Genomic DNA, 25,688 nt, shown 5'->3' with positions numbered 1-25,688 from the left:
CGGCGTTTTGCATTAATCAGATTTCCTATCAGACTGACCATTTCCACCGTTGTTGGAAGCCATTTCAGTTGCAGGGAGACAAAGAACCCCTGTCTGTTCAGACGACAGTCGTGTGCCTAAGCAGGATGCAACCCCTTGCAAGGATTGGTCTGTGAGTTTTGCGTTTCATGGCTAGATGGACTTCCACCGAATTCAGCTGATTTCTGCCCGCACGCGAAAATGTGCAGAGGGACTGCACATCAAACTGGGCACAAAAGCCACACTAGTGCAGAAATGTCGGTGTGTCCGTACAAGACACGAATATAGTGTCAAGACATCTCTCGTGGTTAAACCCCCGGGGACTGAGATGAACAGAATCAGCGCTTCGAGTCATCTTTCCGAAGGAACCAAACTCTTTCTGATGTCCCTGCACAAGCAAAGCCTCCTGAAAACCATTATTACTTGGCCTCGACATTTGACATTTAAACTGAAATTGTCGACCAAGTTGTACAGCATTTGCGATTTTGCATCGTCAGGTTTCGAGCGTTCGGTATTTTCTCTGACTAATATTCCGTTATTCGCCATGGGGCGCCACTTCTTTATAGAGAGTTTTTTTCTTAAATGATTCATCTCCTGAATTGGATTCCCTCCTTCCTAAAATAGTCACCCAATTTTGTCCAATTCACTAATTGTCCTCCAGGATGGAGTGATGTGGCCACAAACCCCAAACAATATTACAATATTGACATTGAACTCTAATGGACACAAGGCCTTGAAAGGATCTGCTACATATAATGCAATGAAGTTCAGTGTTGATTGGTCAATTTCTACAAAACAGTATGACATCAGAAATATTAGATGGCATGCCATCGATTATGATGGTGGATCTTTACTTGTTCAAATCCTTTGACTGGACTAACTAAGGTGTCCACAAATCCATCCTATTGAGAAACAGAATGGAACCACACATTTCTTTTCATCAATCCATAATCTGTAGGAAGCTTCAATAATATTAAAAGGAACTGTGCAAAAATGTAACTTGCCTGAGCAGTCTCGACAGATGCTGAAAATTCCCATCAATTTCCATTGCTATTTATCCCAAATGGCAATGATTTAATTGAAGACTTCAGGTGACTAATGGGTTGGTGGGAGCGTAGAATTCTACTATCAGTATCACATTGCTAATTGAGAGGTGTTGAAAATATTCTCTCGTCCCCCAGTGGTAACACTTGCCTCTGTTTGTTCATGTACATTTGTTCAAACTAAACATCATTTGACTAACGTGATCAAGTTCTTTGGTGAAATAACTGAACGGTTGATGATGGCAATGCAATTGCACAAATATATTATCAAAAACACATTTGTTTTTCTCTGTTATGGAAATTCTGACCATTCTAATTTTATCCAGAGAGCAGCAATGGCTTCTTTCAATGGATATATAGCTGCGACAAGTAATTTAATGGAATGGCAACGGGAACAAGAATGTTCATTCATCACTCAAAATATATTCACTATTCCATCAGATCATGGGTGATCGTTTATTTATTCCTGTCAGTCCATCATAACTGTAAAACCTTCAGCATACTTGCTGAACAAAAATAATTTCAAGCTCAGTTTTGTGATTTACAAGTGTTCAAGGCTTATCAGATTGTTGAGGAGACCCTTCCAGATTTCTAATATTCTTTTGGTGATAAATGTTTCCTGATGGCACTGCAGATTAGCCATCCTCTAATTTCAAAACCATACACCATGTTCTGGGCTCACCCGCCAGAGGACCTGATCAAATTGTGTCATTTAATTATATTAGTAAAATCACATCTGATCCATTTATATTCCTGAAGGATGATGCATCCTCTTCTATATAACTTGATTTAATTTAAACATGCTATTTTGCTTTAGAATCTGAATCACATGACCCCCCCCCCACAAAGCCAATATATCCTTCCTGGGTTCCTGGGGTGGGAAATGAATACAGCTCTCTATGCCCTTATCCAACTCATTTATAAATATAGTGATAAGATCACTGTAGGTTACTACTGCTTACATCTTGCAAACTAAAGTCTTCCACTTTCACGTCATGAAAAAGTAACATTCTTCTAGGCCACATTCTGCATAGAACAATAACCTCTCCATTTTTGAGGATGGAATGATGACGAAGACATTGGAGACTTCTGCCATAACTCAGTAAATTTGAGAGCAACTTTGGGATTTCCAAATAGAGAGCGTTTAATGTGGAAATGCTGTTTACTTAAAGCGCACGATGCTACCTCAGAAGCTGGGCATTTTTATAGACGTCACTGGTGTAATAAATGAAAATTGACAAGAACTTTTAAGTTTTGGTTATTTAAAATATTCTGGATGTGTCATATACTTTGTTGCACTAAGTGGTTTTAATGATGTACCAAGTCATAATTATGGATTATTACATTCTAAACATAGAAAAATAAGCACATTGTAAAAAAAAATGAGAGAATATGAAATGAAATCTTGATTTGTTAAAGAGTGTATGTATGAAAATTCAGCTTCTACTTTATTATATAGTTTAATTCCATTCCATGTTCTGTAAATGTTTAAAACATGACTTAAAAATGTTTGGTTTTCCTTTCCTGGCAATTGCTGACTTAGCCAATGTTTTTATTCATACTCCTGGGAATGCTGTCAAGTTCAGAATGTATTGCCCATCCCCAACCATCGATGAGAAGGAGATAGTAAGCTACCTCAAGCATCTGCAGTCCTTCTTGCGGAGGAACTCCTGTTGTGTTGTTGGCTAAGGCTCCAGGATTTACACTGAGTAGTGATGAGAAGATAATGCAAGTTAAGGTGATGGATAACTTGGATGGGGAATGAGTCGAATTCTCCTGCTTCTGTTTGTCCATATACATTTGTTAAAACTAAACATCATTTGACTAACATGATCAAGTTCTTTGGTGAAATAACTGAACGGTTGATGATGGCAATGCAATTGCACAAATATATTATCAAATTGTCACACGATCCCAAGATATAGGAGCAGAGGTAGGCCCTTTGGCCCATTGAGTCTGTCCCACCATTCTAATCATGAGCTGATCCATCCACCCACTCAGCCTCACTCCCCGGTTTTCTCCCCGTCACCTTCGATGCTCTGACTAATCAAATACCTATCAATCTCTGCCTTAAATACACCCAATGACCTCACTCCCACAGTCGCCTGTGGCAACAAGTTCCACAGACTCATGAGCCTCTGACTAAATACATTTTTCCACGTCTCTATTTTAAATTATGCCCCCTTGTTCTAGAATCCCCTACCATGCAAAATGTCCTTGCTACATCTACTCTGTCCAGGACTTTCAGCATTCGAAATGCTTCCATGAGGTCGCCCCTCATTCCTTTCTATTCTTCAATGACGACAGTCCAAGAGCCGACACTTGTTCCTCATACGCTAACCCTTTCATTCCTGGTATCATTCTAGTAGATCTTCTCTGACCTCTCTCCAACACTAGCACGTCTTTTCTTAAATAAGGTGCCCAAAACTGTACATAGTACTCCAAGTGAAGTCTCATCAGTCCTTTAGAGAGTCTCATCATTACATCCCTGCTCTTGTATGCTATTCCTCTAGAAATGAACGCCAACATTGCATTCACCTTCTTTGCCACTGACTCAACCTGGAGGTTAAATTGTATTTCATAAAACATCACAAAGTAGGTTTGCTTTAAATATTTAAGTCACCTGATTAAAGTATCAGTGGCAGCCAAGAGACAGAAAACAAAATATATACATATATAATAAATATATACCGGTGAACTGTTGCTTTCAGACACAATGAGATATGCAGGGATGCTCCTAAGCATTGGCATTAGGTCACCAGAGCTAATAAATGCAAATGTTGGAGATCTGAATGAAAGCCAAATGTTTGAAATAATCAACAATTCAGGAAGCATCTTTGGAGAGAAAAACAGAGTTAACAATTTGGAAAAGAGGAGAATTGCTCTTCCTGAAAGATACTTATGAAGTATACATGTGAATACCAGTACTATTTCAAAGCTCTCAGGTGATATAAAACTAGGATTGAAGTAAACAACGGGAAGGATAATAATAGGCTTCAAATGGACATCAACTGGTAAATGGAAGAGAAATTAGAAATTGGAGAAATCCGTCCAAGTGTCTTTGAAAATCAAACTTGCGCACATTTCAACAGTTTCCTCTGGCAGCTCTTTCCAGATTCAGACCACTCTGTGAGTTGCCCCCTAGGTTCCTCTTAAATCTCTCTCCTTACCCCTGTGCACTCTAATTCTAGAATCATCTATCCTGGGGAAAAAAACTGCGAGCATTCATTTTATCCACGATGTTATAAACCTCTCAACCTTTTATGCTCTAGGGCAGCTATTCTCAACCAGGGGCTTTAGCTTCCCCCCCCCCCCGCCCCCCCCACCAACCATGGCCCACAGCACAAGACTTTTATTTAAATGACTAGTCTTTTTGCCTCATTTAACATAAATATTTTTATGCGGTCGGAAGTACGGAAGAAACCAAAACTTGACTGCTTCATAAGGAAGGGAGCCCATGGTCAAAGGTGGGGGGAGCAGGGGGCAGTCTGAAAAAGGTTGAGAATGGCTGCTGCAGGAAATAAAGATTGAGCTTCTCTAAGCACTCCAGATAATTTAAGCCCTCTGGTCCTAGCCACATCTTGGTGAATCTCCTCTGCACCGCTTCCTTTGCCCACCTTCCTGACTGATTTAGATATCTTTAATATCCTTCCTCACTATCCACTACACCACCAATTTTGATATAATCTGCAAATTTACTAATCACATTAACTGTATTGCCATCTAAATTGTTAATATAGATAATAAACAATGGTGGGACCAATATCAACTCCTCTGTCACACCACTAGGTACTGGCGTCCAATCAGAAAAGCATCCCTCCATTATAACCCATTAAGCCAATGGAACTAAAACCTGTTTCAACCACTAGCCTTTGATGTTGTATTTCAATTTTAGGCAGTGTGGAGCCCATATTTGACTCTAGCCTACAAACTCGTTTCCTAAGCTGCTTTCTTTACTCAAACAATTTTCCTCTATGAGTGGATCAAATCATGCCCTGTTTCATTGTCTAGAAATAAATCTACCATTTTTTTTCTAACAAAATTCAGAATGTCAATTAAAAGGGTAAGAGGTACAAGGACTGCCTAAAGAAAGCTCTTGGTGCCTGCCACATTGACCACCGCCAGTGGGCTGATATCGCCTCAAACCGTGCATCTTGGCGCCTCACAGTTTGGCGGGCAGCAACCTCCTTTGAAGAAGACCGCAGAGCCCACCTCTCTGTCAAAAGACAAAGGAGGAACAACCCAACACCCAACCCCAACCAACCAATTTTCCCTTGCAACTGCTGCAACCGTGTCTGCCTGTCCCGCAACGGACTTGTCAGCCACAAACGAGCCTGCAGCTGACGTGGACATTACTCCTCCATAAATCTTCGTCCGCGAAGCCAAGCCAAAGAAGAAAAGAAAGAAATGAGGTTTATTATAAGAATCCCGCAATCCTCTGCCTATCAAATTAATCTTAATATTCTTCTGTTGCAACACTACTGTAAACTTTTACATATTGCCTTCAAATCTTAATTTTATTCACTTTATTGTGTGGTTTTTAACATTCTCCAAATGTGACAACCAACCATAGTCTTTATTAACTTCAATTAAACACAGATGGGCTTCAGTGGAGTACCATCAGCAATTTCAAAAAAACTATTCTTCCTACTGCTGTATGGATGGGCTTCTGCCCATCTTCATTCACTGCCATTGTGAAATGACGATCAGATCTGTTGTACATTTATGACTATCTACTAAACATCTCCCCTTCTTTTTTCTCAGAAATTACACTCATGAATCAGTCAGTTATCTTTTCAGGAACATGTACTTCTGTCAGTATTAGGCAGCAAATGTAAAACTTGGAACCGAGGCAAGGCCAAAGGGAAATACATTGCATTGCTGGCATGTACCTACTATTTTGTATGCTTTTCGTACCTGCTAACAGTGCAACATCTTCCTTCAGAATATGGACTTGTAAAAACAAATTCCAATTGCAACATTATTCAGCTGTAGGTTTCTGGAGCAATCATATATGAACTTCTGTTTAGCGATTCTAATGTCGCAATAGACTATGCAGATCACCCGCTCCAATATATTACAAACCATTTTACATCTACAACTATGCTTAGGCACAGAAGAAGCCTAAATCAGAAGTGATTTTTAGAAAGTTCAACATACTGCATAGTAACAGGTCCTTCTGGTCCAATTACACCCAATTGACCTACAACCAACCCCGTGTACTTTTGAATGGTGGGAGGAAACTGGAGCGCCTGGAGGAAATCCATGAAGACCCAGGGAGAAAGTACAAACTCCTTACGGACAGCGCAGGATTCGAACCTCAGTCCCTGTAGAGCTCGTCGAAAGAATCAAAGACTTGTTGATCCAAACCAAGGCTTTTATTAGCAAAAGACAGGAGCTCTTCACAGGTGGCCGACCAGTCCGGAATGATCCGACCTGGCTAGGGACACAACCCTTTAAGGCCAAGACTGTAGGCGTGGCTAAGCTCTCAGCCAATCACTGTAAGCACAGTCTAGATACTATATACACTCTTCTTTGGCTTGGCTTCGCGGACGAAGATTTATGGAGGGGGTAAAAAGTCCACGTCAGCTGCAGGCTCGTTTGTGGCTGACAAGTCCGATGCGGGACAGGCAGACACGATTGCAGCGGTTGCAAGGGAAAATTGGTTGGTTGAGGTTGGGTGTTGGGTTTTTCCTCCTTTGCCTTTTGTCAGTGAGGTGGGCTCTGCGGTCTTCTTCAAAGGAGGTTGCTGCCCGCCAAACTGTGAGGCGCCAAGATGCACGGTTTGAGGCGTTATCAGCCCACTGGCGGTGGTCAATGTGGCAGGCACCAAGAGATTTCTTTAGGCAGTCCTTGTACCTTTTCTTTGGTGCACCTCTGTCACGGTGGCCAGTGGAGAGCTCGCCATATAACACGATCTTGGGAAGGCGATGGTCCTCCATTCTGGAGACGTGACCCATCCAGCGCAGCTGGATCTTCAGCAGCGTGGACTCGATGCTGTCGACCTTTGCCATCTCGAGTACTTCGACGTTAGGGGTGTAAGCGCTCCAATGGATGTTGAGGATGGAGCGGAGACAACGCTGGTGGAAGCGTTCTAGGAGCCGTAGGTGGTGCCGGTAGAGGACCCATGATTCGGAGCCGAACAGGAGTGTGGGTATGACAACGGCTCTGTATACGCTTATCTTTGTGAGGTTTTTCAGTTGGTTGTTTTTCCAGACTCTTTTGTGTAGTCTTCCAAAGGCGCTATTTGCCTTGGCGAGTCTGTTGTCTATCTCATTGTCGATCCTTGCGAGATAGGTAAACTGGTTGACCGTTTTGAGTTTTGTGTGCCCGATGGAGATGTGGGGGGGCTGGTAGTCATGGTGGGGAGCTGGCTGATGGAGGACCTCAGTTTTCTTCAGGCTGACTTCCAGGCCAAACATTTTGGCAGTTTCCGCAAAGCAGGACGTCAAGCGCTGAAGAGCTGGCTCTGAATGGGCAACTAAAGCGGCATCATCTGCAAAGAGTAGTTCACGGACAAGTTTCTCTTGTGTCTTGGTGTGAGCTTGCAGGCGCCTCAGATTGAAGAGACTGCCATCCGTGCGGTACCGGATGTAAACAGCGTCTTCATTGTTGGGGTCTTTCATGGCTTGGTTCAGCATCATGCTGAAGAAGATTGAAAAGAGGGTTGGTGCGAGAACACAGCCTTGCTTCACGCCATTGTTAATGGAGAAGGGTTCAGAGAGCTCATTGCTGTATCTGACCTCACCAAAGCCTTCGACACCGTGAGCAGGAAAGGGCTTTGGCAAATACTAGAGCGCATCGGATGTCCCCCAAAGTTCCTCAACATGATTATCCAACTGCACGAAAACCAACAAGGTCGGGTCAGATACGGAAATGAACTATATACACTATAGTGTAACTATATACACTATATACATTGGTGATAGATCTGTACTATCACAGTCCAAATCACTGGTGCTGTAACAAAGTTGTGCTAACTGTGCCACCCATGTGAAAGTTTATTCAGCTCCTATCAATCAACATTGAGCCAGCGGCTTCGAATAGTCCTGCAATTAAATAAGAACTTTCATTTATATGAGCAATTTTCAAAACCTTTTGATATTCCACAGCCATTCACATATTTTAATATGACCATTGCAATATGGGAAATCTCAAGTTCTCGTTTGTTGTCAATAGATTGTACATATGCATATCTTTCTTTGGCTTGGCTTCGCGGACGAAGATTTATGGAGGGGGTAAAAGTCCACGTCAGCTGCAGGCTCGTTTGTGGCTGACAAGTCCGATGCGGGACAGGCAGACACGGTTGCAGCGGCTGCAGGGGAAAATTGGTTGGTTGGGGTTGGGTGTTGGGTTTTTCCTCCTTTGCCTTTTGTCAGTGAGGTGGGCTCTGCGGTCTTCTTCAAAGGAGGTTGCTGCCCGCCAAACTGTGAGGCGCCAAGATGCACGGTTTGAGGCGATATCAGCCCACTGGCGGTGGTCAATGTGGCAGGCACCAAGAGATTTCTTTAGGCAGTCCTTGTACCTTTTCTTTGGTGCACCTCTGTCACGGTGGCCAGTGGAGAGCTCGCCATATAACACGATCTTGGGAAGGCGATGGTCCTCCATTCTGGAGACGTGACCCATCCAGCGCAGCTGGGTCTTCAGCAGCGTGGACTCGATGCTGTCGACCTCTGCCATCTCGAGTACTTCGACGTTAGGGATGAAAGCGCTCCAATGGATGTTGAGGATGGAGCGGAGACAACGCTGGTGGAAGCGTTCTAGGAGCCGTAGGTGATGCCGGTAGAGGACTCATGATTCGGAGCCGAACAGGAGTGTGGGTATGACAACAGCTCTGTATACGCTTATCTTTGTGAGGTTTTTCAGTTGGTTGCATATATATGCATATACAACCCAATAAAACACCATTTCTCCAGACCACAGTGAACACACACAGACACACAGTAAACTCCACACTAAATGACATATATACATAACGATCCAAAATAAATAAATAAAATAAATAGATATATGTATCATTGTTCAGTAGTCTCACCGCCTGCAGGAAGAAACTGTTTCCCAGCCTGGCATTCCTGTTTGTTATGCTCCTGTACCTCTTCCTTGAGGGTCGTGTCTCAAAGACACTGAAGGCTGGATGGTAACAACCCTCAATGATTCTCTGAGCCCAATTTTAGCTCTACTCCTTGTAAACATGGTCGACTGAGGGAAGGGAGATCCCAGTGATATTCTCAGTAGTTTTAATCACACTCTTTACTGACCTCTGATCTGATGCTTAGCAGCTACCATACCTCATAATTACAGTCAGCCAGGACAATCTCTGTTGTGCTCTTGTAGAACCTTGTTGGGATGGTGGCTAATAGCCTTGCCCTCCTCAACTTCCTTAGGAAATGTAGGCGCTGCTATGCTTCCTGCATAGCAGGTCCAGAGTAGGTTGCCCTTTGAATGGTCGGCAAGGAACTCTGTGCTCCCCACTCTCTCCACTATGGAGTTATTGATGTGTAGTGGGGAGTGGTCCTCAAGTGTGAGTTTGGGCCGATGGAGCCCATAAGACAGACATGAAGGAATTGATCACCAGAATTGCTTCTTTGGTTAAAGAAAAGGTGTACACTGGCCAACTCACATATCAACAAATGGGGAGGGCATTGCAGAGCACATCCTGTAGGCAGATGTTGCAAGTTAGACTAAACACCCACTGTAGAGGATGGTGTTGATTCCAACTACCTCAGGCAAAAAATACTCTGAAGGTAATATGGAAGCTTTGCAAAATAATCAAGTGATGAAGTAGACCACAGATCAGATGCGTTGGTGGAACTATCACTGACTGCAGAATAAATCTGCAGAGATGTGCAGCTTTCCCAAGATATTTGCAAGTCCCTGACTATTTATTGTTAATTTCTTCAAATTGTGAGGAATTTGGAATACATTTCTTCAAGCAATAACGAATAGTATAAGAATTTTTTTTTCAAAACGCACAAATGATCACCTACATACATGCTTTCTACCACAGGGACAGTGCCTGCCTAGAGATTGGAGAGTGAAAAAAAATGCAAAACACCAAGTAAATGGAACAAAAGCATGAAGACTTGATTAAGGCCAGATCTCTGGGCTTTCTCATTCATCATGACATTGATGTGGCTTTCCAAAAATGTGCTTATAGTCACATTCAGAAAAGCAAATGTGGAGGGAGACCATCTGTAAGGAATAGAATTCTAATTTACAAGCAGCAAAAGAAGAAACTTCAGACTAACACAACAACAACAAAAAAAAATGTTATAGCTACAGTCGGTTGAGATCGCCAGAAGTCTTTGATGGTCTGACTACGTTGTTCACAGACCTGACACCAGACTCTAAAAACAGACACTCTATTCTGAGTACCATCACAACAGGAGATTAGAACATGGACACAGGAAATGACTTCATGGATATCTTCAAAATCTCATTGAAAAGTGTATAATTCCCATCAACATGTAGAATTCCCTGGTCTGTGGAATGGAAAAAGAGCATTTGGGATGGGTGGCATTAAGAACCTTGGGTCTCTCTGTTGGGAGAATACAGAAATTCAGCGTAAAGGGCAGAAGGACAGCAGCCGCCCCTTAACAGCCTACTATTCACTCCGCCAAGCTCTTCCTGCCCTGTCTGTGGCAGCGACTCCATCCACCTCTAAACCACAGAATGGGAAATAAAGCAAATTAACCTTCATCACAAGAGACTGCATTAGAGGAAAACCACACTCAGAAGACCTGAAGGACTAAACAGCCAACTCTTATTTTCTCTTTCTAATGTCATTGCAATGCATTTCCATTGTCTATAAACCACATCCTCTTCCTTTCACCCCATGGTCCTTCAACAGAAACATTCTCCTTGATAGTCAGCCATCCTCCACTGGCTATTCCATTAAAATTCTCGTCTCAGTTCAAAGGGAGAAAGTGCTTGTGCAACCTTGCTCCCTGGTACAGGGGGGGCATTATAGGCAACATGCATTATGCTGCATGTCTTATAGAATTTTGAAATATAAGTAGCAAGAACAGAGAAAGATGGTCCCCGTACAGTTAAGAAGTAGATTCTGTGTCTTCATTTGGGTCGGAAGCCAACCTTTTTCAGAGCTGAAGTAAAGAAATTAGTGTTCTCTGTGAAGACCAATGTTTCTCCCTGCTAGACCAAGGAAAGAAGTTCACAATTGTCAGCATACTGCTGCAAATATGAGACATGAAGATTGCAACTCTTGTTCTGGTGTGGGTAAAAATTATTGCTTTTAACTTTTCATTACTTACTTACAGAGGGGGTCAGGATTGCATGGGTGGTCATTCTCAGGGGAAGAGGACAATTCAGCTTAGGAACATAAATTCGAGAGAACAATGTTTTTCCTTATTACTCTTTACTGCCTCTCTAGGTTTTCCCCATTACTTTGTCTGCAGCTGTAAACGAAATTACTTGACACCATTTATTCAATTTTTTTATCAACCTCTTCTTGGAGAACAGGAAATGTGACACTTTACAAATATTGTTTTTTAATTACTTGTACGACAGCAATATGAACCATAGGAAATATCATTTTAAACAAGAATTTCTATTTTCTCAACAGAAGTTCACCGCCATCAACATCTTGCTAAATCCCTTTCTGTGGAAACAGAGGATTTTAAATTCATGGCCAGGATATAAGGTAAAATATTTTCAGATAAGGGATGCTTTGATTTCAATTTGAAATCTGGCAGGAGATTTGAATTCCACATAAAGTAGAACATAATGGTGGAATGAATTTTGTTTCTGCATGGGGCTTAGTGATAATAGTGGATGCAACTCTTGTATCTGGATGGCACTCTTCCAGTTCCGACTTAGGGAAGACAGAAGTAAGTCATCGAAAATTCAGAACAGGCACATTTGATTGATTAAAATAATCAATAAAAGAAATGTTCATGTCTTACAACAGTCAATTCCACGTAACTACCCAAATGACCCCATCACAAAATTCCAATGTGCAAACCATTTCCTGTTCCATTCTGATCCAACTGTAGCAATGAGACAAAATCCCATCTCTTGCATGCATATTTCTCCATTATCTTTTATTCATGGTCAAATACTTCGCACATTAGATTGTAGATTTTCCAGTCTCAGCTAAACGGAGCCAGGATTGGTTAGCGGCTATCGCAAAGCTGGCCAAGGTGCTGAGGTCAGCTCAAATGGGTGATTATCGTGAGATCCCAGCACAGTTTTGGCTTTGTGTTGAAAGCAAGTCAAATGAGAGAAATGAAAAATCTGTCTTGCATGCAACCCTTAAAAGACAGCAGCTAGAATTTGAGAGGCTGCAGTTGCTTAAAGGCAAATAGCTCCACATGAAGGCAAGTATTGTTTCAATTTTGATAAAGTTTCAAAATGAATCTCAAATATTTGTCAACCTTTGCCAAATCCAGGGAGAGGAAAAAGTAAAAAAGAACCACAATTCAGAAGCATTAGTCAGGGTGTCAGGGGAAGGGATGGAATGGCATAGGACTCAAACATATCTGATGGTTGGTAAGTCCACTGATGACATGTTTGGCACAGCAGTATACCATGCTTGTCAGGAGGTGGCAGACAGGCTCAAAGTTCTGCACAATATCTGCAACAACAGGGAGTAGAGGTTTGAGAAGATAACATTTTGAGGAATGTGGCAAGATAACCATTCCCAGCAGACCACGGTATAAGGAGGCAATTGAATCACTAGAGTACAGAATTCCATGCTTTCACTGCTTGGACAGGTGTGGCAAAACTTTTGCAGAATCTCCTGGTTATGTGGTGCATGCTGCACAAGGGTGTGCCACCGAATCTGTCCTTGAGACTGGTTCTGAATCTAACAATGTAGGTTCAAATATGATCAGGATAAAATGGATGTGGACTGATGCTCCTTCATCTTTCATAAGCGTTATTTCATCCAAACTTCCTTTTGTTATAACCTAAATTCATCAACCAATCATACCTGACCAATGTATGCAGAGTAACGAGAGAGTTCCAGTTCCGACGTATGTATTATCGTGTTCAAATCTTTTGCTCTTAGGCATTTGAGGTAATCCAGAGATTTTCCATTTGTTACATCTAACACTTCTGCAGATTGCTTCCCCACTAAGTATAGCTGACAACCCCAACCCACCAATTTTCCCCTGCAACCGCTGCAACCGTGTCTGCCTGTCCCGCATCGGACTTGTCAGCCACAAACGAGCCTGCAGCTGACGTGGACTTTTACCCCCTCCATAAATCTTCGTCCGCGAAGCCAAGCCAAAGAGAGAAAGAGAAAGTATAGCTGATGGAAAGTTACTCTAGGGTGGCAACTCTAGGGTTGGAAAAGTCCAAATGCCAGATTTAATGATGTTAGGATCATAACTTTATTGTCCCACACATATCTCTCTAAATTAAAGAAATGAGTCCGAGATAATTTGCTTTGCAAGCACTGTTTGAAGGTGCATTGGGAACAAACTCACAGTATTTGTCTGTATGTGTACACTTGCATTTCTGGACCTGGATTCTTTGGATATGAATCCACACACTTTTTTTGCATGTAAGCCTGTATACTGTACTTGTATGAGCAGTTTATATCCAGGTAACATGCTGAAGATCTGCACTCCAGTACGCCCCTGGCCAAGATGCTGCAGTTCAGCTACAACACTAGAATTCATGCAACAACATGGGAAATGTCCAGTCACATGTCCTGGTCATGTAAAAGGACAATTCCCATCTGGATAATTACAGCTTAATTAGTTCAATCTCACTCATGAGCAAACTGATTCATGGTGTCTTCCTCTGTGCTATCAAGAATCATTTACTTACCATACCAAAGCCCTGCTTGCCACAAGCCAACCTGGGCTTTGCCAGACCACTCAGCTTCACTATGTTATTCAACCACGGATGCCAGATATGAATTCCTGAGATGAGATGGGAGTGTCTCCATTTGACTTCACAGCCATGTTTAATTGAATGTGGTGCCATGAGTCCTGGTAGAACAGGTCAATGAGCTTTAAAGAGAAATAATATGCACAGAAAACAATGATTGCAGTTGTAGGTCAATAATTTCAGCATTAGGATATCACAACAGGTGCTTCTAAGCTCAACTAGATGTTTTTTTTTAAATCAATTGCCTCCCTTTCATAGGGCATGATTGAGCAGTGATGTTTGCTGGTGGAAAATTTTATTATTCAGTCCTCTGTTAATAAAATTCCTGCACATTACAACTCCTTGACAACACTTACTACAAAAGCTAATCTGGGGACAAATAACATTTGTGCCCCCAAAGTGCCAAGCAATGACAAATTCCAACCAGAAGGTACCCTTACCCACTTTTGACATTCAATGGCGTTAGCATTACCAAGTCCCTCATTGCCAACATCCTTGTGATTGCCATTGATCAGAAGCACAAATGTTGGAAATCATGTCACAACTTCTCAGAATTGCTCCAAACACCCTTATCTATGTCATGAATGGCTTTATTTTTAGATTAGAAGCAGGTATATTTGATGATAAAGGCAGTTTTCAATTCAAATCACAGTTCCTCAGACATAGTTTCACCCACATCTGGAGCAGTATGTGTCAATAACTCAATGCATCATAACTCCCTCACAAAGCTCCCAAATCTGCACTTGAAGATGGCAGCTCACCACTGCCTTCTCAAGGGTGAAAATTGATTATTCGTTTAGTCCATGTGTGAATTACCAAACAAAAACTTCCCTGATAGCCTGTTTCTTCTGTAGATTACTTGAATGCTTCTAAATTGCATGGTTTTAGTCAAGGCACCTGGCTCTATTGCCTGTTATTTTCCAGTGGAAGTGATGATAAAGTGGAGCAGCGATCCAATGTATTCCTCAACAAGGGATATAATGGTTAAAACTGCACAGAGAGAACAAGGATTTTTTTTAGATACTTTCAAATTAGAAATTTTCTGAATACTACCTAACTTTCCAATATAAATTTGGGCCAATTTTAAAGGTGATAATTGGAGACCAGCCTCCCAAGCAACTAATATGCAAGGGCTCTGAGTGAGGATAACTCCGCGCTGACCACAGATGCAACTGGGCACATAAGCAATCTTGGCTATACCATTTTCCTCCCTCAAACTTGTTTGCTGATTTATATCAGTGAGATCAATGAAACCATTCTTCCATAACCAGGCCACCTTTATTGCATGTGCTGAGCCATTAAATATTGCCACTTCTTGACAATAATTCAAACTGCATTATTTATTTGTAAAGGGCTGGGTCAAGTTGCAATCCTACATCATATTGAATGTGAAGTGTGAATAATGAAGTGCCTCTATTTCACTATGTATGAGAGTAAGATTTGTCATCCTTAATTGATATGTTCATTTCTTGGTTTCAGTACTTCCTGGCTGAATTGCTTCTTTGTGTATACTCCACTGTCTACAATCCTCAAAGACCTATCGATGGAATTTGTAAAACTGTTATGGACATTCCACAGCATCACATCACCGGAACCAGTGTAACCATTTCATATCACACGAGATCTGTTGCACAAAACAATCCCAAGCTCCTATTTGCAGTTAATAGGTTAACATCCATAAATGACATGGCATGTATCCCTCCAACCTTTCCCATCAATGAGAGGTCAATAAATAGTCGGACCCATTACTGCTTTGAGTGATTAGTTACAGCTTGAACTGAAAATGTCCCATTTGTATTTCAAGATCTGAACTTTTTTGCTTCCTTCTATAACATTTATAGAGGAGTGATGGCATGCTTAAGTACTTCTGTGCCAAAGTAAAACTAATCTTGCACTCACGCCAACCAACTCTGAGAGAGGTTCAAGGCTGAAATGAACCTCTTGGTCCTAGCTCAGTTCAAACTAATGTAATCTCTCTCTCACAGATTAAATTGGACAATGAAGATTTCACTTCCTATTGTATTTTATGGATCTTGGGCTGTTGATCATGAAAATTACCTTAAAATTTTCTTATCACTGATTTTTAGATATAACCAATATTATGATTTCCTATCATATTTTAATTCTACTAATATATTGCCCACAAAGCAAGCTGTTTTGATCATTCCAAGCATGCCTGGTGCTATGCAAATGTTGTCTTGAGCTTGGGCAGGCTTAGTCAGGATAGATGCAGACAGGCTATAAAAGCAGCTCAAATGTACAGATGCTGTGCATTACATTGATATAGTTTGAATGCATAGTGAGTGTCCTTAATAATAGCATTTATTGTCTTTAGGAAGATTTCAATGCAGCAGAAATAGCTCGTCAATGTCGTAACAGCTGTGATGTATTCTGTTACATTTGTGGCAAATATACCCTTCGTGGTAACTTCAATAAAAGTTAATTCAATGTTTCTCTAACTTCCTTTGTGATACAACATGTGAAATTATCTTTGTGTTCAGCTTGAAGATGCCCATCATCATCTCCAATTTTCTTTCAGGAAGCAAATCTTTTGAAAAAAAATTGTTGTCCAGTGTTATCTACTGCCTTGCAATGCTATGACACAACTCACTGCACCAGACTTCATTACAAGATGTGGTTGAGTGGTGGGATGGATACAGGCACCATGTTATCCTCATGAGATGTGAGAGTACGTACATTGGAGAGATTTTTTGTGCCTTCATGTGAGGACTGATTTATTGTTACCTAAAAGGCTAGGCCTGAGCAGAAAGAAAATTGTGGTGTCTGGTCTCAGGTAGGTCTTCAGCTATGCAGTTTACTTATCTCTCAAGATGGATCTTGCAGGGGTACCCACCCTCCAATTATGGACTTTACCAAACCTTCGTAAACTCCTGAAGTAGAGGCGCTGATGTGTTTTCTTCACCATGCCATTAGTGTATTGGCTCCAGAAAAGATCCTCCGAGATAGTGACTCCCAAGCACTTCAATTTGCTCACCCTCTCCACCTCTGATGCCCCCAATAATCATTGGATTGTCCACCTTTGGTTTTCCCTTCCTGAAGTCAACAATCAGCTTTTTGGTTTTGGTAACATTGACTATTGTTGGTGCAGCATTCAGCCAAGTTTTCTATCTTCCTCCTGTGTGTTGATGATTTATTGTTCCTTTTTATATGACCCACTACCATGGTATCATTGGCGAATTTGTAGATGGTGTTACTGTCATTCTGAGGCACACAGTCATAGGTATCATGCAGCCTTCTGATGCCCTCTGATTTCAAGGTCCCAATTCTCACATCTTGGTTTGATGTTCCAATCTTCCCTAATTTCAGCATCTCTTCTCGGTGAATCCCCTATCCTAGTCCTATCATCTGAACCCGTAAACAGCTTATTTACTCTGCCATGATGGAACTTGCAAAGAAAGGTCTGTCTTCTCCTGCATGATGCCACATGTTTCTTGTGTCATAGGATGTGGCAGTAGGGTGCATCTAATAAAAACACTTGTCCACCCATTATGCACTGCCAACTCAGATTCACATTTCAGATTTATTGTCAGAGTACATACATGACCTCACATACAACCCTGAGATTCTTTTTCCTGCGGGTGAGACAGAAATACCATTTATTGATACACAGTGTGGTGTGGAATCCCAGGTCCTGGAGTTTGTTGATCAGTTGTGAAGGGATGAAGGTTTGTGTAGGGCTGAACAATTTCTTGAATAGGATCTTACAAGATATTTACGATATTTACATCTGAGAATGTTGTTCAGTTCATCTCAATAAATTTGAGATCATACATCATACAACACACACACATGCCTCTTGCATTCCCCTAATGAAAATCATTCTGCATGAACAAAATGTACTGATGTCAGTCCATTTTTTGAAGATCAAACTGCTTCATTTTAGCCAATATACTTGAATAGTGTAAGTATTTTAATTTCTCCACGGGAACTTTTATAGCACTTTCCTTTTTACCTTTTTCAGATTTTTCATGTGATGTTTACATATTTTTGTGCCTTCCAGTATGAGGCAACATGTGGCAGTAAAACAAATGCTTAAGTTATAAAGCTTCTTATTTCATATTATGGCTGTCCCTGAGTTATTAACTTCCTGAAACTTCTTCTCAACTCACTACTTTCTCTGTCAGCAAACATAATACAGTGCTTCAATCAATGGATTTGGGGACCGAGACCTGATCCTGAGAAATAAATACACCTAGTCTAAAGTTTTCTTTTGAATTGTAGAACCCAATTCTCTAGACTGCCTCCAAACTGACAACCAGCAAATAAGATCGAAGAGTAGTTAAAAGTTTTATGTTGATTTTGCTGCACGCAATGTCTGCATTTTTCCGAGACTGGAAATTCTTGGGAAACTAACATTTACTTGAAGTTTTTATGTACCTGCCAATGTTTGAAATTTTATTATAAATTTTAGAGAATCTCAGACGTGTCATTAGTTTTGGTTCCATTCCTATCATTGAAATGAATATTTTAGATGCTGCTTACAACAATCTCACTGGGCACTTTTGATACCATTTGTTATATTGTTAGTTGCCACATCTGATTTTGAAATCTTACTTGAAAATTTTCATTTTAACCACGATATTAACACAGACGGCCATTATAAACTGACCTTTGAGTCTTTGAGGTCTCTCCCATGAGTAGGCAGCTCCCCACTGTAGAGCTCGACGAAAGAACCAAAGACTTGTTGATCCAAACCAAGGCTTTTATTAGCAAAAGACAGGAGCTCTTCACAGGTGGCCGACCAGTCCAGAATGATCTGACCTGGCTAGGGACACAACCCTTTAAGGCCCAGAGAGGAGGCGTGGCTAAGCTCTCAGCCAATCGCTGTAAGCACAGTCATTACACTAGATACTGTAACTATATACAATGGTGATAGATCTGTATTATCACATTCACCCCTTCTTGGAGAACTGACCCTGGGGTGGACGGGCTGAAGAGGGAGAAGAGAAAGAAAAAAAAACGAGGGAGAGAATGAAAGGAAGGGGTAGGTTAAGGACTGTAGCGGTCAGGGGGTCTGACCATCCGGCGTGACTGCCCTGGTGCCGGGATTGGGGTCGCTGGAGTGGTGTCGCCAGCGGGCTCGTCGGGTGCGACCGCTCCTTCGCTCAATTCCCCAGTCGTGTTGTTGGCAGGGTGGCCCGGGTCGTTGGGGTGCTGTTGGTCCTTCTGTTCTGGCACGGGACCTGGGGAATAAAGAGTTGGGGAAGGTTGGGTTGGGGGGGGGGGGTTGCTGGGCCTACCGCGTCCTGAGCTAGGTCCCACACCGAAACAGTGTCCTCCCGCCCGTCTGGGAACTCAATGTAGGCGTAACGCAGGTTCGCGTGGAGTAGAGTCACTCGGTCGACCAAGGGGTCATTCTATGAGTGCCGGACGCGACGTTGCAAAAGGACGGTGCCAGGGATGGTGAGCCATGCCGGTACAGTGGTTCCTGATTCGGAATTCCTCGGAAAAAGGAACATCCTTTCGTGGGGAGTGGCATTTGTTGCGGTACATAGGAGGGAGCGGATGGAGTGTAAGGCACTAGTGAGAACCTCCTGCCAGTGAGAGGTGGGGAGACCTTTAGACCGGAGAGCCAGTGTAACCGCTCTGCAGATGGTGGCATTCTCCCTCTCGACCTGGGCGTTACCGCTTGGGTTATAGCTGGTGGTTCTGCTTCAAGCGATACCACACTCCAGAAGGTACTGTTGCAGCTCTGCGCTCATGAATGAGGATCCCCTATCACTGTGGATGGAATTGGGGTAACCGAAAATGGCAAAGATACTGTGAAGGGCCTGTATCACTGAGGTGGCGGTGGTGCATGGTCAGGGCACAGTGAATGTGAAGTGGGAGTACTCGTCGATGGCCATAAGGATGTAGTTATTACGGTTGGTCGACGGTAGGGGCCCCTTAAAGTCTACGCTAAGACGCTCGAAGGGGTGGGTGGCTTTGATAACGTGGGAGTTCCCCGGACGGAAGAAGTGGGGCTTGCATTCACCGAACAGGCTCGGGTCATGGAGCGAATCTCCTTGACTTTGTAGGGTAGGTTGCGCGCCTTCACAAAGTGGGCAAACCTAGTGACCCCTGGATGACAGAGCGCCTCATGGAATTTCTGTAGTCTGTCCATCTGTACGCTGGTGCACGTCCCCCTGGAGAGCGCGTCAGGTGGGTCGTTGAGCTTACCAGGCCGATACAGGATGTCATAGTTAAAGGTGGAGAGTTCGATTCTCCATCTGGCAATTTTGTCATTTTTTTATCTTACCTCGCTGGGTGTTGCTGAACATGAAGGAGACCGCGCGTTGATCAGTCAACAGTGTAAAGCGCCTCCCAGCGAGGTAATGTCTCCAACGACGCACTGCTTCAACTATGGCCTGGGCATCCTTCTCGACCGAGGAGTGTCTACTCTATGGACCCTAGAGGGTTCTGGAGAAGAAGGCTACAGGCCGACCGGCCTGGTTCAAGGTGGCTGCCAGGACGAAGTTGGATGCATCACTCTTGACTTGAAACGGGACAGACTCATCGATCACGTGCAGCGTTGCAGCGTTGCAGCGGCGATGTCGGATTTGATTCGATTGAAAGCCGCTCTGGCTTTGGTCGAAAGGGGAAAGGAGGTGGTCTTGATAAGAGGACGCGCCTTGTCGGCGTAGTGTGGAACCCATTGGGCGTAATATATATGAGAAAAAGCCCAGGCAGCGTTTGAGCACTTTTGAGGTATGGGGGGGGTAAGTCCATTAGGGTTCGCATGCAGTCAGGTTCTGGCATCACTACCCCGTTCTCTACCACGCAAACTAGAATCGCGAGTCGTGTGGTCCGGAAGACACACTTGTCAAAATTGTAGGTCAGGTTCAGCCGACTGGCAGTTTGAAGAAATTTGTCTAGGTTGGCGTTGTGGTCCTGCGTGTCGTGGCTGCAGATGGTGACATTGTCCAGATACGGGAAGGTAGCGGTTAGCCCGTTCTGGTTCACCATCCGGTCCATTTCCCGCTGGAAGACCGCGCCACCATTTGTGACCCCGACTGGTACCCTGAGAAATTGATACAGTTGCCCATTCGCTTCGAAGGCCGTGAATGGTCGGTCCTCACAGCGGATCGGGAGCTGGTGGTAGGCTGAACGTAGGTCAATGGTGGATAATATGCGGTATTGGGCAATCTGGTTCACCACATCTGTGATGCGTGGCAGGGGGTACGCATCCAGGAGCGTGAAGCGGTTAATGGTCTGGCTATAGTCAACCACCATCCGTAGCTTCTCCCCGTTCTTGACAACCACCAACTGGGCTCTCCAGGGACTTGAACTGGGTTTGATGATGCCCTCATCCAGCAATCTACGCATCTCACTCCTAATGAATTGCCTGTTTTCATAACTATATTGCCGACTTTTGGTGGCCACAGGCTTCCAGCCAGGGGTGAGGTTTGCAGAGCTCGTCGAAAGAACCAAAGACTTGTTGATCCAAACCAAGGCTTTTATTAGCAAAAGACAGGAGCTCTTCACAGGTGGTCGACCAGTCCGGAATGATCCGACCTGGCTAGGGACACAACCCTTTAAGGCCCAGACAGTAGGCGTGGCTAAGCTCTCAGCCAATCACTGTAAGCACAGTCATTACACTCTAGATACTGTAACTATATACATTGGTGATAGGTCTGTACTATCACATCACATTAGGTGATTTCTGGCTTCAGGTCCAGGAGATCCAATGGGATTTGCCTTCTTTTAGATAAAATCGACTGGTCACGTCTCCAGAATGGAGGACCATTGCCTTCCCAAGTTCGTGTTATATGGCGAGCTCTGCACTGGCCACCGTGACAGAGGTCACCACCAAAGAAGAGATACAAGAACTGTCTAAAGAAATCTTTTGGTGCCTGCCACATTGACCACCACCAGTGGGCTGATATCACCTCAAACCGTGCATCTTGGCGCCTCACAGTTCGGCGGGCAGCAACCTCCTTTGAAGAAGACCGCAGAGCCCACCTCACTGACAAAAGACAAAGGAGGAAAAACCCAACACCCAACCCCAATCAACCAATTTTCCCCTGGAATCGCTGCAACCGTGTCTGCCTGTCCCGCATCGGACTTGTCAGCCAGAAATGAGCCTGCAGCTGATGTGGACATTTACCCCTCCATAAGTCTTCGTCTGCGAAGCCAAGCCAAAGAAAAAAAGATAAAATTGAGATCAAATCTTTAGATAAAATTTTTTGGACTTGCAAGTCCTATGGCGCCAGTGAGTCCTGGCCAAAATTTCTCAATGACATGATCATTAATAAAACTACAATTCAATCAGTTTTAAAAGAGAGAGGACTGGTTCACAAGTTAAAGCCCCAAATTGGGAGTGTCTAATTTTGATGGCATTAGACAGGTGCTTGCATAAGTGGATAGGAAGAGACTGTTTGCAGGTAAAGGGACATCTAGCATGTGGGAAGCTTTTAAAAGTGAGATGGTGAGAGTTCAGGGACAATATATTAATGTTAGAGTGAAGGGCAAGGCTGGCTGGAATAGGACACCCTGGCTGATGAGACCTAGGTAATGAAAATGGTCAAATCTGTCAGGATTCGGCAGCTGGGATCAAAGGAAACATTTCAGGAGTATGAATGCATGTAACGAGGAAATGAGGAGGGAGAATATCCCTGGTTATAAGGTAATAGAGACTTCTAAGGTATTCAGTAAATATATTTATAACTAAAGGGTAAAAAAGCAAAGAATAGGTTTCATACGGATCACCATGGTTGCCTATTTGTGGAGATGAACAAAATCTTAAATAAATACATAATCTGTATTTACTATTGGAAAGGTCAGGGAAGAGAATGATAAAGTTCTGAAAAATACCAATATTCTGACCAAGGAGTTGTTGGCAGTGTTTGGGCATTTGAAGGTGTGTAAATCCCCAGGGCCTGACCAAGTGTATCCTAGGATGCTGTGAGAAGTAAGGGAAGAAACAGATGGAGCTATATCAGAGATTTCTGTACCTTCCTTAATTTCAGGTGAGGTATTGGAAGACCGGAGAATGGCTAATGTTATGCCTCTAAGAAGGGCTGCAAAAACAATCCAGTCGGAACATTAATGGAGGGGATGCTGAGGAATCAAATCTGTCTGCATTTTGAAAGGCGAGGGCTGCTCAGGAGAGTCAACATGGATTTGTGTGTGAAAATAGTCTCTCACACATGATTGTTTTTTTGAAGAGATGACCAACTGGTTTGATGAGGGCAGAATGGTAGATGTAGTTTACATCAACTTTAATAAGGCTTTTGACAAAGCCCTGTGTGGAAGCCTGATCTGGATGGTAAAGTCACATGATCTGAAAGAACAAGCTAATGGAATATCATATTGGTCTGGTGGAAAGTAGTAGTAGAGGGTGGTTTTTCAGATTGGATGCCTGCAACCAGTATGGATTAGTGTTGGGTCCACTGCTGCTTATCATACGTATTACCGAATTGGAGAATGCAGGTGACGTGATTCGCAAGCTTACAGTTGATGTGAAAATTGGTGGCTTGGTGGATAATGTAGAAAATTGTGTAGATTAACAACAGGTTCTAGATCAACTGGGAAATGGATGGCAGATGGAATTTACCTCAGTCAAGTGTGAAGTGATGCATTTGGTGAAATTAAGCTTGACCAGGACTTACTCAATAAATGACAGGGTCATAAGGTGTGTTGGAGAACAGAGAGATCCAGGGGTTCAAGAAAGGGGCATGCAGGTGGTGAATAAGATGTATGGCATGCTTACCTTCATCAGATGAGCATTGGGCATAAAAAGTTGGGTCATCATGATACAGGTGTACAAGCTGTTGATGAGACCACACGTAGAGTCTTGTATATGGTTCTGATTGGCCAGCTGCAGGAAGGATGCCATTGAGTTGGAAAGGGTGAAGAAAATCTTCACCAGAAAGTTACTGGGACTTGGTGCTTGGGTTACAAAGGAAGAAAGGGATTGCCTTTATTCCCTGGAGGCTCAGAGACTGAGGAGTAACCTTATGGAGATTTTAAAAATACTGAAGGACATCGATAAGTGGTCGTGCTCTTTATCCCATGGTAGGGGAGTCTAAAACTTGGCAGGATGAATTAAGGTGAAAGGGGAAACAATGAAATGCAGCGAGTTTTCCGCTCAGAGGGTGTTGGGTATATAGAATGAGCTGCCAGTGGAAGTGGTAGAGGTGAGTACAATTATAACATCAAAAAGATATTTGAACAGGTTCATAGATAGGAAAGGTTTAGAAGGATATGGGTCAAGCAATTGGATTAGTTCAGTAGATACATGGTCAGTATGGATGAGTTTGGCCAAAGGGCCCAACCATGATCAGTAATCTATTACTTCACGACTATATGGTTCCAAGTTCATGACTGATTAGTTACTCTGGTTGCAACATTACTTAAAAGTTATATATTATACTCATAGCATAATTTCCCATACTCTATAAATCTATGACCTTTTATATGATTTTTGAAAACTTGTTCTGCTAAGTTGTTGCTTTGTTATCCACATCTGAACTATTACAAAATAATTATGCAGACTGTATTGCCTGGAATTTGGACTGGATTGATAAGGATCATTTAAAATGTTGTTGTATGCAATGCCAACATCAATTTGGGTCCCACCTAAAAGGAAACGGTTAAATCAGATGAAAATTCTTTGAGTTTATGCAGTCATATTTCCTATTTCAAAAGACGCAAATGCATCTTGAGTTGTGCATTTCAGTAGAAGCTTGTAATTGCCACATCATTGCTCTGCTGGTCACTTGGAATACTTGTGAAACCTTGACCATATTCATTCATGGCAGCCACAAACCAACTGCATAGAAAACAACCAGGTGAGAGAGAACATGGTGAGCAGGCACACGTCGCCTCCCCTACCACACAACCTTTTGTCTTGGGAAGTTCCAGATTGGGAGGTGCACCACAGCATTGCATGGTGATGAATGATCAGTGAAACAGAGATTACATTATGTTCCAGTGAGATGCATTAGAATGCAACATTGATGAAGCAAACATTAATGAATTTGTAGATATCTAACCCATTCAATTTTGCAACAGTAATGACTTCACTTAGAAACGATCGGTTACAATATGCTGGACTTTGCCCACTTATTGCATGTAAAAGGTGCTAATAAATTCAACATCAAACATCTGTATGCTACGAATAAGGTAACAGAACTATGTAAAGTAAAACACATTCAATTTTTTTCAGCTAATGGTGCGATAGTGGAATTCAATGCAGATTAGCAAGGGCCTCGGTGGTGGCTGAAGGAACCAAGAGGAAGGACAGGCCTGAATAGACTTATCAAAAATAAGTTAATGGGGAGAGGGAAGGAGGGTATGGGAGGCCAGCAAAATGTGGCAAGGGTGCAAAGTGCAAAGGTCAGACAAGTTTTTATATTTTCTCTTAGCATTCTAGAACTCTTGCAATCAAGGAGTTAAGAGGTAAGTGCACATTTTGGGAGTCTGTGTAAAATGTGTGGTGGAGCTGGTTGAATGATGTCTTTTTCTTCAAGTCAGCTGAAGACAGTGTTGGAGTTTGTCATTAATGTTACTGGGAATTTATTGATGGATGGCTCCTGGGATATGGAAAGTGATCCACATTTAACTATCCGGAAGCAGAGTAGTGCAAGTTGTTAAAAGACAGTTGTCTTCTGGATACTTAGTGCAATGCCTACCTCTCATTCACTTGAAGTAATTAGTGATAAATTGGAGCTTAGTTTCCAAGAATGCATAGGTCCAAATCCCATCTGCCCTTTATAAATTGGTAACTGCAGTTGGATGATCGTGCTTCCACTGTAGAGATGAATA

At 42.7% G+C, this 25,688-nt stretch overlaps 1 protein-coding gene across 1 annotated transcript in view; it reads right to left on the bottom strand.

Moving 5' to 3' along the window:
- Window positions 1-25,688, bottom strand: part of wnt5a (wingless-type MMTV integration site family, member 5a) — a 69,941-nt gene that overhangs the window by 42,221 nt on the left and 2,032 nt on the right. The window lies entirely within an intron of this gene.

Source organism: Narcine bancroftii, chromosome 5 (assembly GCF_036971445.1).
Source record: "Narcine bancroftii isolate sNarBan1 chromosome 5, sNarBan1.hap1, whole genome shotgun sequence".
NCBI classification, from domain to species: domain Eukaryota; kingdom Metazoa; phylum Chordata; class Chondrichthyes; order Torpediniformes; family Narcinidae; genus Narcine; species Narcine bancroftii.
Note: the sequence above shows the minus strand (reverse complement) of the source record. Positions and strands in the feature narration are given on the sequence as shown.